Genomic DNA, 12,565 nt, shown 5'->3' with positions numbered 1-12,565 from the left:
AATATTTGTGAAACTGAGGCATATTAGACATAAACCACGGAGAGAGAGGAACGATAGCCAATAAGCTGATGACAAGAACAGAACCTTCTTCATCCTAGCCTACTTCCAAAACTCACTAGGAGGGTGGCTCAACGAGCCAACTACTCATTCAAGATACACAGTAATATATAGTTTACTAGTTCAAATCATGGCAAAAACCACCTAATCCTCCCGGTTCAGGTAAACTGAGTACCAATCACTTGGGTAATAATGATATGTGCTATTTACAGCATTTAGTAAGAGAGCGTCAACACGGGGACTTCTCACCACCCACAAACAGACTAAGCACACTCACACCGCCAGGAGGTGATTGTAGTATTAATACAACCTACGCAATGCTGTCCAGTGGGTAATTCCAACACTTCTAAGCAGTAGCTTAAATAGACTGCTAGCAGCGCCCAGATACCAATTAGTAGGCAAACAATGAGCTATACAAAAACAATTAAGAAGCAGGATTTCGTACAGAGAGGCGAGAACATGGCCGGTGGGCCACTGCGAAAGCTGATTTCTGCCTCACGGCTGCCCTCTCTCCTCTCCAACAACTGATATGTGACAAGGAAGTTGTAACCACCGCTCGGGCAATGTCGGTTGTCACTTGTAACAACACTAACAGCGTGAACAAAGTGCAAGATCTTCCAAAGTGCAGCACTGTTTGGCTTTGAATTTGCATGTGCTGGTGTAGCAGGTAGGACTCTGCAGAAAAGCAGCCAAGAGACGTGACGGCCGCGAGCATCAAGGAAATATTTACTGCCAGCTATGAGGCGTCTGTAAACAAAACTACAGTAACGCTACTGACCAACAGACAACGTATTTCCCGTTCATTGATATCTCACATGGCGAAGAGCCTCAAAGGCGAAAGCCCCCTGTTCTGGTAGCAGGCGCAGCCTCCTCCTCCCCCGCGTCATGGGTGGCAGCCCGGGCTGAGACAGTTCCCGGGCACACACACAGCCGCACCAGAGTAATTAAAAGACCATTTACTTGATAATGAGGCTTCGTTGTTTTGCACCCCTTCTTAGAGCCCCTGCATCTCTACTCTGACTCGGCTGGAAGAATTACCCCCGACATTTTTTCTTAGCATCCCTCCCCCCCCCCCCCCCCCCCCACCCCCGAAATTTTTCTCTAGTTGCGCCTCTGACAGGGAGCAAGGATAAATTACCAGAATTAAAGTCCTGCAGGCGGGCAACTAGAGCCAAATTTCGGGGGGGGCTGAAAAATATTTGGGGGGGCTATTTCTAAGAACTATAGACAGAGTGGCTGTAAGAAGGGGTGAAAACATAACAAAAGCCTAATTTACGAGTAAATGGTCTTTTAAAGACCTTAACTACTCGGGTGCGGCTGCAATCAGACGGTCGCCAGCCCGCAAAGCTACAGACGACGGGGGGGCTGAAGCCCTGTGAGCCCAATGGGTGTTGCGCGCCTGAAGTCCTGTAACCGGGAGTGTTGAAACTACGCGGTAGCGAGCCCTGTCGTTGGGGAGATCGACGGGTAAGTCAACGGCCATCATCTAAGAAAGTTAGGGGCAGCCGTGAGGGCAAGTGACGCCATCATAGAAAGCTCAGCTTTTGAGCAGGGGGGACCGGTGTCCACCCGGTAAAATAAGTGGGGGGATGCCGTTTACCCGCGTGGTACCCCGACTCGTGCCCTGCCTCCAGCCAATCCACTAAAATAGTGTGATCTGGCTTTGCTCGAACTCATGTCAAATTAAACCAAGTGCAAAAAATGCGCAACAAGTGGAATATTGTGTGATATCCCCATGCATAACGTGCAATTTAAGCACAATATTGTAAACATGCAGCAATTAGTACTCGAGGGTGTAGCACAAGGACAAGTTCCAACCAAGATAATGCTGCCTTGACCTTGCGCCGTAGTAAAATGGTTAGCGTTATGATAAACTAGTATTTTTGCATGAGTGCTGAAGAGAACATTGCGTGTAATTTTTTTTATAGCTCTGGTGCTACATGGTTATTCCTCATTTGCACACTGCAGGCCTAACATTTTACATAGAGCCCTCTGTCACATGATCAATTGTAAATCTAATCCTTAATGTTCTTACCATGGCAGTGAGTGGCCCGAAGCGGGCGATGTACACTACTTCAAGTCCGATTGTGTGGCAGCAAGAGAAAGCACAGATCTACAGAAGCTGTAGCAATACAACTTGAGTAAAATGGAAGGAAGGCACATCATGCAGCACCTGAGAAGCACAAACTAGATGCTTGACCTTGAAGTGACTTACAGTGTGCCACCAGCAGCATTCAAATGTTAAAATGGCAATGCATGCAATTCAACTTAAAAAACATACATTTTCCTTAATCAACTAAAATAACAAATCTCTGAAGAGAATATAGAGCGCTCAGCCCTGGAACCCTTCCAGTGGTTTCACGAAGAGGCCATAAGAACAGACACCAGATGAAGGGTGCTTGAAAGCCAGCAGGAGAACTGCCTAAAACGGTCTTAACTTGTTGATGTTACTAAATTCGGGAATTCATCATCAGGCCTTTTGTGGGAAGCCTTTCCAGCAGTCGCCCTCTGGGACAGGTCCTTCAGGGTAGGGTTTCTGCACTCAAGCCTGCTCCTGGGGCCTTTGCGGTGTCTCCTCGGGTTGCTTCTGCTCTTCAGGCCTCATCGATCTTTCGTCCACAAGAGGATACTGTTACTACACGTGCGTGTCGGTTGCCTAGGTTACTCTGATCCAACTTACTTAGGCACCGCCCACCTCTGCGGTTGAGTATTTCTGTTTATTTTTTTGTCCATCTACAAAACGAATAAAACATTGCATGTTTTGCACAGTGATGCATCTGTGCTCAGTTGCGTTGTTCACTTTTCTCACAGTAGGTATAATATGCATGAAGGAGCACGCCCCCTTCTCGGAAAATAGTTCTTCGGTGTAAGAGTCTGACCTTGTGGGCTTCTGAATACTGGTTCTCTGGTTACACGTTCAATTATTCCCAGGTAGAGGTCATGCGTCTGTCTGCCAGTCTTTTACATTTCTAACTCAACTTTTTTCTAAGTTAGACTGGGGGGCGTATTTACGAGAAAGAAGCGCAGCGCAGTGAGTCACCTTGCCTCGCTACGTGACTGGGAAAGGTCTGGAATGTGTCATATTCAAAAGAATACAGCGCATTCCTGCCTTTTCCCCTGCACTGGTGTCGTGGCTGCCTGGCGCCAATGCAACCACCCTGGCACTGCAAGGGTGCCTGTGTTGCATGCAGGATAGTTTTTGTGCACAAAAACAATCCAGATTGGCATATTTGTCTACACGCGAGTGCTGTGGAATGCAGCATGTATAGAAAGAGGAAGTAACGAGGAGAAATAAGGATTTTTCTCCTCATTTTTCAGCCATACAAACCCTTTAGGTGCATCCTAAATCCTGCATAAATTGTGTGCTATAGTCAAGGAAGGCCAATTTCTAAAAGTGAATGACACTGTGAACTAAAAATGTGAGGGGACCTGAGGAGGAGTGGTTTCTCAGCTGCAATGCTTAATTTCCAAAAATAAATAAATAAGTGCAGTGGCCAAACCTTTTTCGAAGGAGACAATCACTGGTAGTGACGAACACCGGGGTTGCCACACACCAAGGGGTATATTTACTAATGTTTCACGCAATGTAGAGCAGCAAGAAGATTTGCTGCGCTGTGTTGAGTGTAACAGAGAGAATAGAAATGTGCCACATCTACCAAGATATGACACACTTCTGCTCACTCCTAGCACTGGTGCTCTGTGAGCTGCCTAGCACCAACGTAGACACCCTTGCGTCTGCGTTATAGGCAGGATAGTTTTGTGCAGGAAGGCATGCCTTCCCGCACAAAAACAATCCGTAGATGCTATTTCCTCTTCCTATGTGTGATGCAGAATGCATCACCCAAAGAAAGTGGAAGTAACACGGAGAAATACAGATATTTCTCCTCGTTACGCCTCCCTGTGGTAAGCATAGGATTTTGGTGTAATCTAAGGTTACTACCTTTAGTAAGTCTAGGATTATGTAAAATTCCATGGGTGGATGCACAGGAACACCTGTGCTTCACCCATGGAACGCCTACAACTATGACATGTAATGCAACGCAGTGCAAGCCGATGCGTAGTGTTACATTATTTTACAAAGTCACGAAAGGCAACACAAATCACCCCTTGCTTGGCCATTAAATCTGAATTAAGGAGTTGTGCTGCCTTTGCGTCACCTTGTGTGAAGCACGAACAAAGCGCCTTGTTGATAAATCTGCCTCAAGTGTAGATTCTAACTCATGCCTCATTCTTTCACCACCCTACAGTTCCTGGGCCCATTTCACACATCATTTGTAATGAGTATATGTGACTTACTTTTGCAGTACTCTTGGCTTACTAATAAACTCGAGCAGTACGCCAGGAATACTACAAGAAAACCTCTGTGAATCACAACCCCCCCTATATTTTCTCCTTATCTCACTTTTGCAGGTTTTTTTCATCCCTGTGTCTTCTCCATTTGTCACTGCTTTCTTATCTTCATCTTTCATTTTTTTTATCTCTCTTGCTTGTTCTGAGTCAAAGTCTGATGATGTGAAATAAGTCATAGGCCCTACAAATGAGGGCCAGTGGTGCACACCAACAGCCAGAGGATTACCGGTGAGGTGTCCCCCAGGCAGTGTGAGAATTGGCACTGATGCCACAGGCTCTCCCGCCAGCTGATTTGCTGTGAATCGGCTGCATGGATGCCAGGATAGAAAGGGGCAGATTTAGAAGCCCCTTGCGCCTCTTTTACGCCGCCGTTGCGTCACTTTTGTGACGCAGCGGCGGCGCAAAAGATGCACCATGGTGCGGGGTATTTACAACGTGATGCATCTGAGAGATGCGTCACGTTGTAAAGCCCTGCGCCACATGAAACCTGTGTCAGGTTTCATGTGGGCGTTTCCACGAAGGGGGGGGCGTTCCGTCGCAGGAACGCCCCTGAAAAGTGACTCAGTGAAATCTACAAGATTTCACTGAGTCACTTTACCAACGCTAATGCGTCAAAGCCCTGCGCCTGCTTGAAGCAGGCGTAAGGCTTGACGCACCACGTTAACAGATAGGCCAAGTTGGAAAAGTGCTGGAGTTGCGTGCCGCATGCAACACAACTTCAGCACTGCGCCAACTTCACGCCCTAGATGCAACACGCATCTGTTTATTCCTGCGGAATGGTGCGCCGCATTATAAATGCATAAAACACAGTTGATGGACAGAATGTAGAACAATGTCATACATTCACCCCAGTACAAGGATCTGGGCCTAAATCCATCGTTTTTTTGCACTCCACACCACCCTGGGTTAGACACTGGCTATATGCAAATCAGCTCTGACCCTGTGCCTCATGGGAACAGTCCAGTCCGAACTACCAAGCTATGTCTTTCCCAGACCGGAATCAAGCATCCAAGGACCGGTTTCTGGCTATCGCCTTCATTCAGCCTGGATAGCTTGACTCCAGTGGTGTGGAGAGCCTGGGACTCACGTCTGACCATACCCAGCCCACTCGGGGTGAAAATTGCAAAAAACAAAGTTGATGGACAGAATGTAGAACAATGTCATACATTCACCCCAGTACAAGGATCTGGGCCTAAATCCATCGTTTGTTTGCACTCCACACCACCCTGGGTTAGACACTGGCTATATGCAAATCAGCTCTGACCCTGTGCCTCATGGGAACAGTCCAGTCCGAACTACCAAGCCATGTCTTTCCCAGACCGTAATCAAGCATCCAAGGACCGGTTTCTGGCTATCAGCCTTCATTCAGCCTGGATAGCTTGACTCCAGTGGTGTGGAGAGCCTGGGACTCACGTCTGAGCATACCCAGCCCACTCGGGGTGAAAATTGCAAAAAACACAGTTGATGGACAGAATGTAGAACAATGTCATACATTCACCCCAGTACAAGGATCTGGGCCTAAAGCCATCGTTTTTTTGCACTCCACACCACCCTGGGTTAGACACTGGCTATATGCAAATCAGCTCTGACCCTGTGCCTCATGGGAACAGTCCAGTCCGAACTACCAAGCCATGTCTTTCCCAGACCGGAATCAAGCATCCAAGGACCGGTTTCTGGCTATCAGCCTTCATTCAGCCTGGATAGCTTGACTCCAGTGGTGTGGAGAGCCTGGGACTCACGTCTGAGCATACCCAGCCCACTCGGGGTGAAAATTGCAAAAAACACAGTTGATGGACAGAATGTAGAACAATGTCATATATTCACCCCAGTACAAGGATCTGGGCCTAAATCCATCGTTTTTTTGCACTCCACACCACCCTGGGTTAGACACTGGCTATATGCAAATCAGCTCTGACCCTGTGCCTCATAGGAACAGTCCAGTCCGAACTACCAAGCCATGTCTTTCCCAGACCGGAATCAAGCATCCAAGGACCGGTTTCTGGATATCAGCCTTCATCAGCATGGATAGCTTGACTCCAGTGGTGTGGAGAGCCTGGGACTCACGTCTGAGCATACCCAGCCCACTCGGGGTAAAAATTGCAAAAAACACAGTTGACGGACAGAATGTAGAACAATGTCATACATTCACCCCAGTACAAGGATCTGGGCCTAAATCCATCGTTTTGTTTGCACTCCACACCACCCTGGGTTAGACACTGGCTTTGGACTGGACTGTTCCCATGAGGCACAGGGTCAGAGCTGATTTGCATATAGCCAGCATTATAAATGCAAAAAACACAGTTGATGGACAGAATGTAGAACAATGTCATACATTCACCCCAGTACAAGGATCTGGGCCTAAATCCATCGTTTTTTTGCACTCCACACCACCCTGGGTTAGACACTGGCTATATGCAAATCAGCTCTGACCCTGTGCCTCATGGGAACAGTCCAGTCCAAACTACCAAGCCATGTCTTTCCCAGACCGGAATCAAGCATCCAAGGACCGGTTTCTGGCTATCAGCCTTCATTCAGCCGGGATAGCATGACTCCAGTGGTGTGGAGAGCCTGGGACTCACGTCTGACCATACCCAGCCCACTCGGGGTGAAAATTGCAAAAAACAAAGTTGATGGACAGAATGTAGAACAATGTCATACATTCACCCCAGTACAAGGATCTGGGCCTAAATCCATCGTTTGTTTGCACTCCACACCACCCTGGGTTAGACACTGGCTATATGCAAATCAGCTCTGACCCTGTGCCTCATGGAAACAGTCCAGTCCGAACTACCAAGCCATGTCTTTCCCAGACCGGAATCAAGCATCCAAGGACCGGTTTCTGGCTATCAGCCTTCATTCAGCCTGGATAGCTTGACTCCAGTGGTGTGGAGAGCCTGGGACTCACGTCTGAGCATACCCAGCCCACTCGGGGTGAAAATTGCAAAAAACACAGTTGATGGACAGAATGTAGAACAATGTCATACATTCACCCCAGTACAAGGATCTGGGCCTAAAGCCATCGTTTTTTTGCACTCCACACCACCCTGGGTTAGACACTGGCTATATGCAAATCAGCTCTGACCCTGTGCCTCATGGGAACAGTCCAGTCCGAACTACCAAGCCATGTCTTTCCCAGACCGGAATCAAGCATCCAAGGACCGGTTTCTGGCTATCAGCCTTCATTCAGCCTGGATAGCTTGACTCCAGTGGTGTGGAGAGCCTGGGACTCACGTCTGAGCATACCCAGCCCACTCGGGGTGAAAATTGCAAAAAACACAGTTGATGGACAGAATGTAGAACAATGTCATATATTCACCCCAGTACAAGGATCTGGGCCTAAATCCATCGTTTTTTTGCACTCCACACCACCCTGGGTTAGACACTGGCTATATGCAAATCAGCTCTGACCCTGTGCCTCATGGGAACAGTCCAGTCCGAACTACCAAGCCATGTCTTTCCCAGACCGGAATCAAGCATCCAAGGACCGGTTTCTGGCTATCAGCCTTCATCAGCATGGATAGCTTGACTCCAGTGGTGTGGAGAGCCTGGGACTCACGTCTGAGCATACCCAGCCCACTCGGGGTAAAAATTGCAAAAAACACAGTTGACGGACAGAATGTAGAACAATGTCATACATTCACCCCAGTACAAGGATCTGGGCCTAAATCCATCGTTTTTTGCACTCCACACCACCCTGGGTTAGACACTGGCTTTGGACTGGACTGTTCCCATGAGGCACAGGGTCAGAGCTGATTTGCATATAGCCAGTGTCTAACCCAGGGTGGTGTGGAGTGCAAAAAAACGATGGATTTAGGCCCAGATCCTTGTACTGGGGTGAATGTATGACATTGTTCTACATTCTGTCCATCAACTGTGTTTTTTGCAATTTTCACCCCGAGTGGGCTGGGTATGCTCAGACGTGAGTCCCAGGCTCTCCACACCACTGGAGTCAAGCTATACAGGCTGATGAAGGCTGATAGCCAGAAACCGGTCCTTGGATGCTTGATTCCGGTCTGGGAAAGACATGGCTTGGTAGTTTGGACTGGACTGTTCCCATGAGGCACAGGGTCGGAGCTGATTTGCATATAGCCAGTGTCTAACCCAGGGTGGTGTGGAGTGCAAAAAAACGATGGATTTAGGCCCAGATCCTTGTACTGGGGTGAATGTATGACATTGGTCTACATTCTGTCCATCAACTGTGTTTTTTGCAATTTTCACCCCGAGTGGGCTGGGTATGCTCAGACGCGAGTCCCAGGCTCTCCACACCACTGGAGTCAAGCTATCCAGGCTGATGAAGGCTGATAGCCAGAAACCGGTCCTTGGATGCTTGATTCCGGTCTGGGAAAGACATGGCTTGGTAGTTTGGACTGGACTGTTCCCATGAGGCACAGGGTCGGAGCTGATTTGCATATAGCCAGTGTCTAACCCAGGGTGGTGTGGAGTGCAAAAAAACGATGGATTTAGGCCCAGATCCTTGTACTGGGGTGAATGTATGACATTGGTCTACATTCTGTCCATCAACTGTGTTTTTTGCAATTTTCACCCCGAGTGGGCTGGGTATGCTCAGACGCGAGTCCCAGGCTCTCCACACCACTGGAGTCAAGCTATCCAGGCTGATGAAGGCTGATAGCCAGAAACCGGTCCTTGGATGCTTGATTCCGGTCTGGGAAAGACATGGCTTGGTAGTTTGGACTGGACTGTTCCCATGAGGCACAGGGTCGGAGCTGATTTGCATATAGCCAGTGTCTAACCCAGGGTGGTGTGGAGTGCAAAAAAACGATGGATTTAGGCCCAGATCCTTGTACTGGGGTGAATGTATGACATTGGTCTACATTCTGTCCATCAACTGTGTTTTTTGCAATTTTCACCCCGAGTTGGCTGGGTATGCTCAGACGCGAGTCCCAGGCTCTCCACACCACTGGAGCCAAGCTATCCAGGCTGATGAAGGCTGATAGCCAGAAACCGGTCCTTGGATGCTTGATTCCGGTCTAGGAAAGACATGGCTCGGTAGTTTGGACTGGACTGTTCCCATGAGGCACAGGGTCAGAGCTGATTTGCATATAGCCAGTGTCTAACCCAGGGTGGTGTGGAGTGCAAAAAAACGATGGATTTAGGCCCAGATCCTTGTACTGGGGTGAATGTATGACATTGTTCTACATTCTGTCCATCAACTGTGTTTTTTGCAATTTTCACCCCGAGTGGGCTGGGTATGCTCAGACGTGAGTCCCAGGCTCTCCACACCACTGGAGTCAAGCTATCCAGGCTGAATGAAGGCTGATAGCCAGAAACCGGTCCTTGGATGCTTGATTCCGGTCTGGGAAAGACATGGCTTGGTAGTTTGGACTGGACTGTTCCCATGAGGCACAGGGTCAGAGCTGATTTGCATATAGCCAGTGTCCAACCCAGGGTGGTGTGGAGTGCAAAAAAACGATGGATTTAGGCCCAGATCCTTGTACTGGGGTGAATGTATGACATTGTTCTACATTCTGTCAATCAACTGTGTTTTCTGCATTATAAATGCGGCGCATCATCGGTGGCGCAAGGATAAACTTGCCTGCCGCATCTTTCCTGGCGCATCTCTGCTGATTTGCAGAGATGCGTCAGGCAACATAAATCTGCCCCATAGTGAGTAGTGCTTGGGCCAGAAAAACATGGGTGCTGCAGACAACAGCAACACTTGTTTTACTTCCAGTGAGTTTGCTGACCCTAATTTTAGGAATTTTGAGAATGACCTAACTGCTGAAGGGAGACACTTGCAAAGGGTTTTTTTTAAGTCGTGTATTTGAGTGAGACAAGATATTGTATTTGGAAAATGTTTGCATTTTGTAATTTATGGGAAGAGCGATGGTTTCACCGTAGAGTGTGGAATGGATTGTGAGCTGGTTTACCTACGAGAATGAGGGACCAGCTCACAAAGATGTTCCTACGAATAGGTATGACTTACACTTGTTGTACTCCTAGCTTATTCCTAAATTCTAGGAACAAGCCTGGAGTACACATGAGGTACTTCTGGTGAACTCAGGATTCCAGGAATAAACCAGCAATACTACAAGAGTAAATCACAGCAAGAGCTTTGTGAATCGGGCCCTAAATGTGTTAGTAGAGCCTGTGGAGAAAGTGTCATCAAGTTACATATTAGTTGATGGAAATGTCAGGTTTACACGATAATGGGTCTAGATTGCAGCAATAACTTATCCGCTTGTTTCTATCACACTAAAATAACATTCACACTGCATCTTTGTAATATTGTGCCATTTCTCACAATATAGTTGGTGGAAATACAACTACCCCAGAGTATAAATAGAAATATCCACCTTAAAAATGTCCATATCGATTGGGTGTGTTTTCATTAAAAAAAACTGAATGAAATTTCCAGCAGAGCATGGTAAATTTATATTCTATCTAGGTATATCCAGCTTTCTCATTTTTGTATACCTTGATTTGCCAGCTCAAAGTACTGTGTCCTTGGGTATCTAAAAAAAAAATGTCACCTTTAAAAAAAAAAAATATATATATAGACTTCGTGAGATGGCACAAAACTCTTCCTACAAGTGGAGTCAACGAAGAATATAGAAAGCTTAGCCCAATGGCCATGTCAAATTTAAAGGCTATGCCTCAGTGACTCCACAAAGCAGGGCCTGCAAACAGAGAATAATGACGATCAGGAAAGTTCATCCACTTCTTAAACTTCCCAAACCAAATCCTATAGAAAAACACCCAGAACTTCAGTACAAGGTAAACTCAGGAAACGTGTTAAATAAAATCAGTTTGCTATCCTTTATAACTTATCTACAGTTCATCAACACTCATATCAACAAAATCACAAGGTCATATTTATGGATCATGAAGCTACTACAAAAGGTAATACAAATGCAAGCAAAGAGGGGCGTGGCTAGCCAGCCAAGATGGTGGTTGACTGAAGCCTGAGCTCCGGTGCTGCCTGGGGGCAAAATCCTGATATCTGCCGACTGGAGGGCCAACAACACCCACTGTGGGTCGGATCCTGTTGCGGAGACCCCCCGGAGACCCCGACGAGAAGCTGGCCGAAATCACGAGCGGTGGAGTCCCCCGTTGACGTCCGGGCCTACTGAGGCCTACTACCAGGGGAGAAGCCGGGGAGTAAAGTGAGGGCTGGACCCGGAGTTGCCCAGGTGTACGAAAATGGTCCCGGGCCTCGCGGACGCCGGAACAAACGCGGACTGCTGGGCGGCTGCCGTCGTGTGGGGCGGTGGACCGACACATTGATAGCGGCAGTCGAGGCACGGGAGAAGGACGGCACTGGAAAGCTGGCCCTGGCAGTCGGAGAGAGTCCTGGATTATAACGTGCACCGGGCCGGCTGGGGATCGAGCCTGGCAGCGCTTAAGAGGGCTCCGAGAGCGGGCTGAGGAGAGTGAGGCCCTTACAGTTAGTGCCTTGATGAGAGCGGTCCCTGCACCTACAGATTGACGGTGAGGAGGCTGGATTCCTTACCTGAGGGGGCTGCCTACTCCACCTCCCCCCGTATGTCCTCACCTCACTGGATTCCCTTCTCTCGCTGCCCCTGACTGGCCCCAGAGACTGGCAAGGAAGGTCGTGTGGCAACTGCCGGGGTACATCGGGACAGGCCTCCCCATGATCGGATATTGAACGGTGGGTGAGTCTGGGACAGGAAACTGCGGCTGGAGGGCCTAAGAAACGTGAGATTGCGGCGAGAGACGGCGTGGGGGCCCCTATAGCGACATGCTGTTTGAGGCTGCGGAGGGCTGGTCAGCAACCGGCCGAACTGGCCATGGGCCGCAAAGGGGTAAAGACGCAGGACAGCAGGGAGGACCTGGCAGGGGTGCGGCCTGCCCCGGCCACGGAGAATGGCGGGGCCTCATCCGGAATTGGTGGGTCGACCATTGCTGAGGGACAACAACCGGACAAACTGGACCTGATCTTGAAAGAAATCAGAGATTCCAGGACAGCAATGGAGCGGCAACTTGGGACCCTCACTACCAACCTGTCGCTGCTGAGGGCTGACCATGGCAAGCTGGCTGACAAGGTCAAAGACCAGGGACTGGCGATCGCCGACCTCACTCCGACGGTACAGGACCACACGACGTCGATTCAGCGGCTGCAGAAACAAGTAACGTCATTACTGGACTGCGCGGAGGATGCGGAAGGCCGCAACCGCCG

The sequence above is a fragment of the Lissotriton helveticus genome, chromosome 4_1 (assembly GCF_964261635.1).
Source record: "Lissotriton helveticus chromosome 4_1, aLisHel1.1, whole genome shotgun sequence".
In the NCBI taxonomy this organism is placed as follows: Eukaryota; Metazoa; Chordata; class Amphibia; order Caudata; family Salamandridae; genus Lissotriton; species Lissotriton helveticus.
This window is presented reverse-complemented; position numbering follows the sequence as displayed.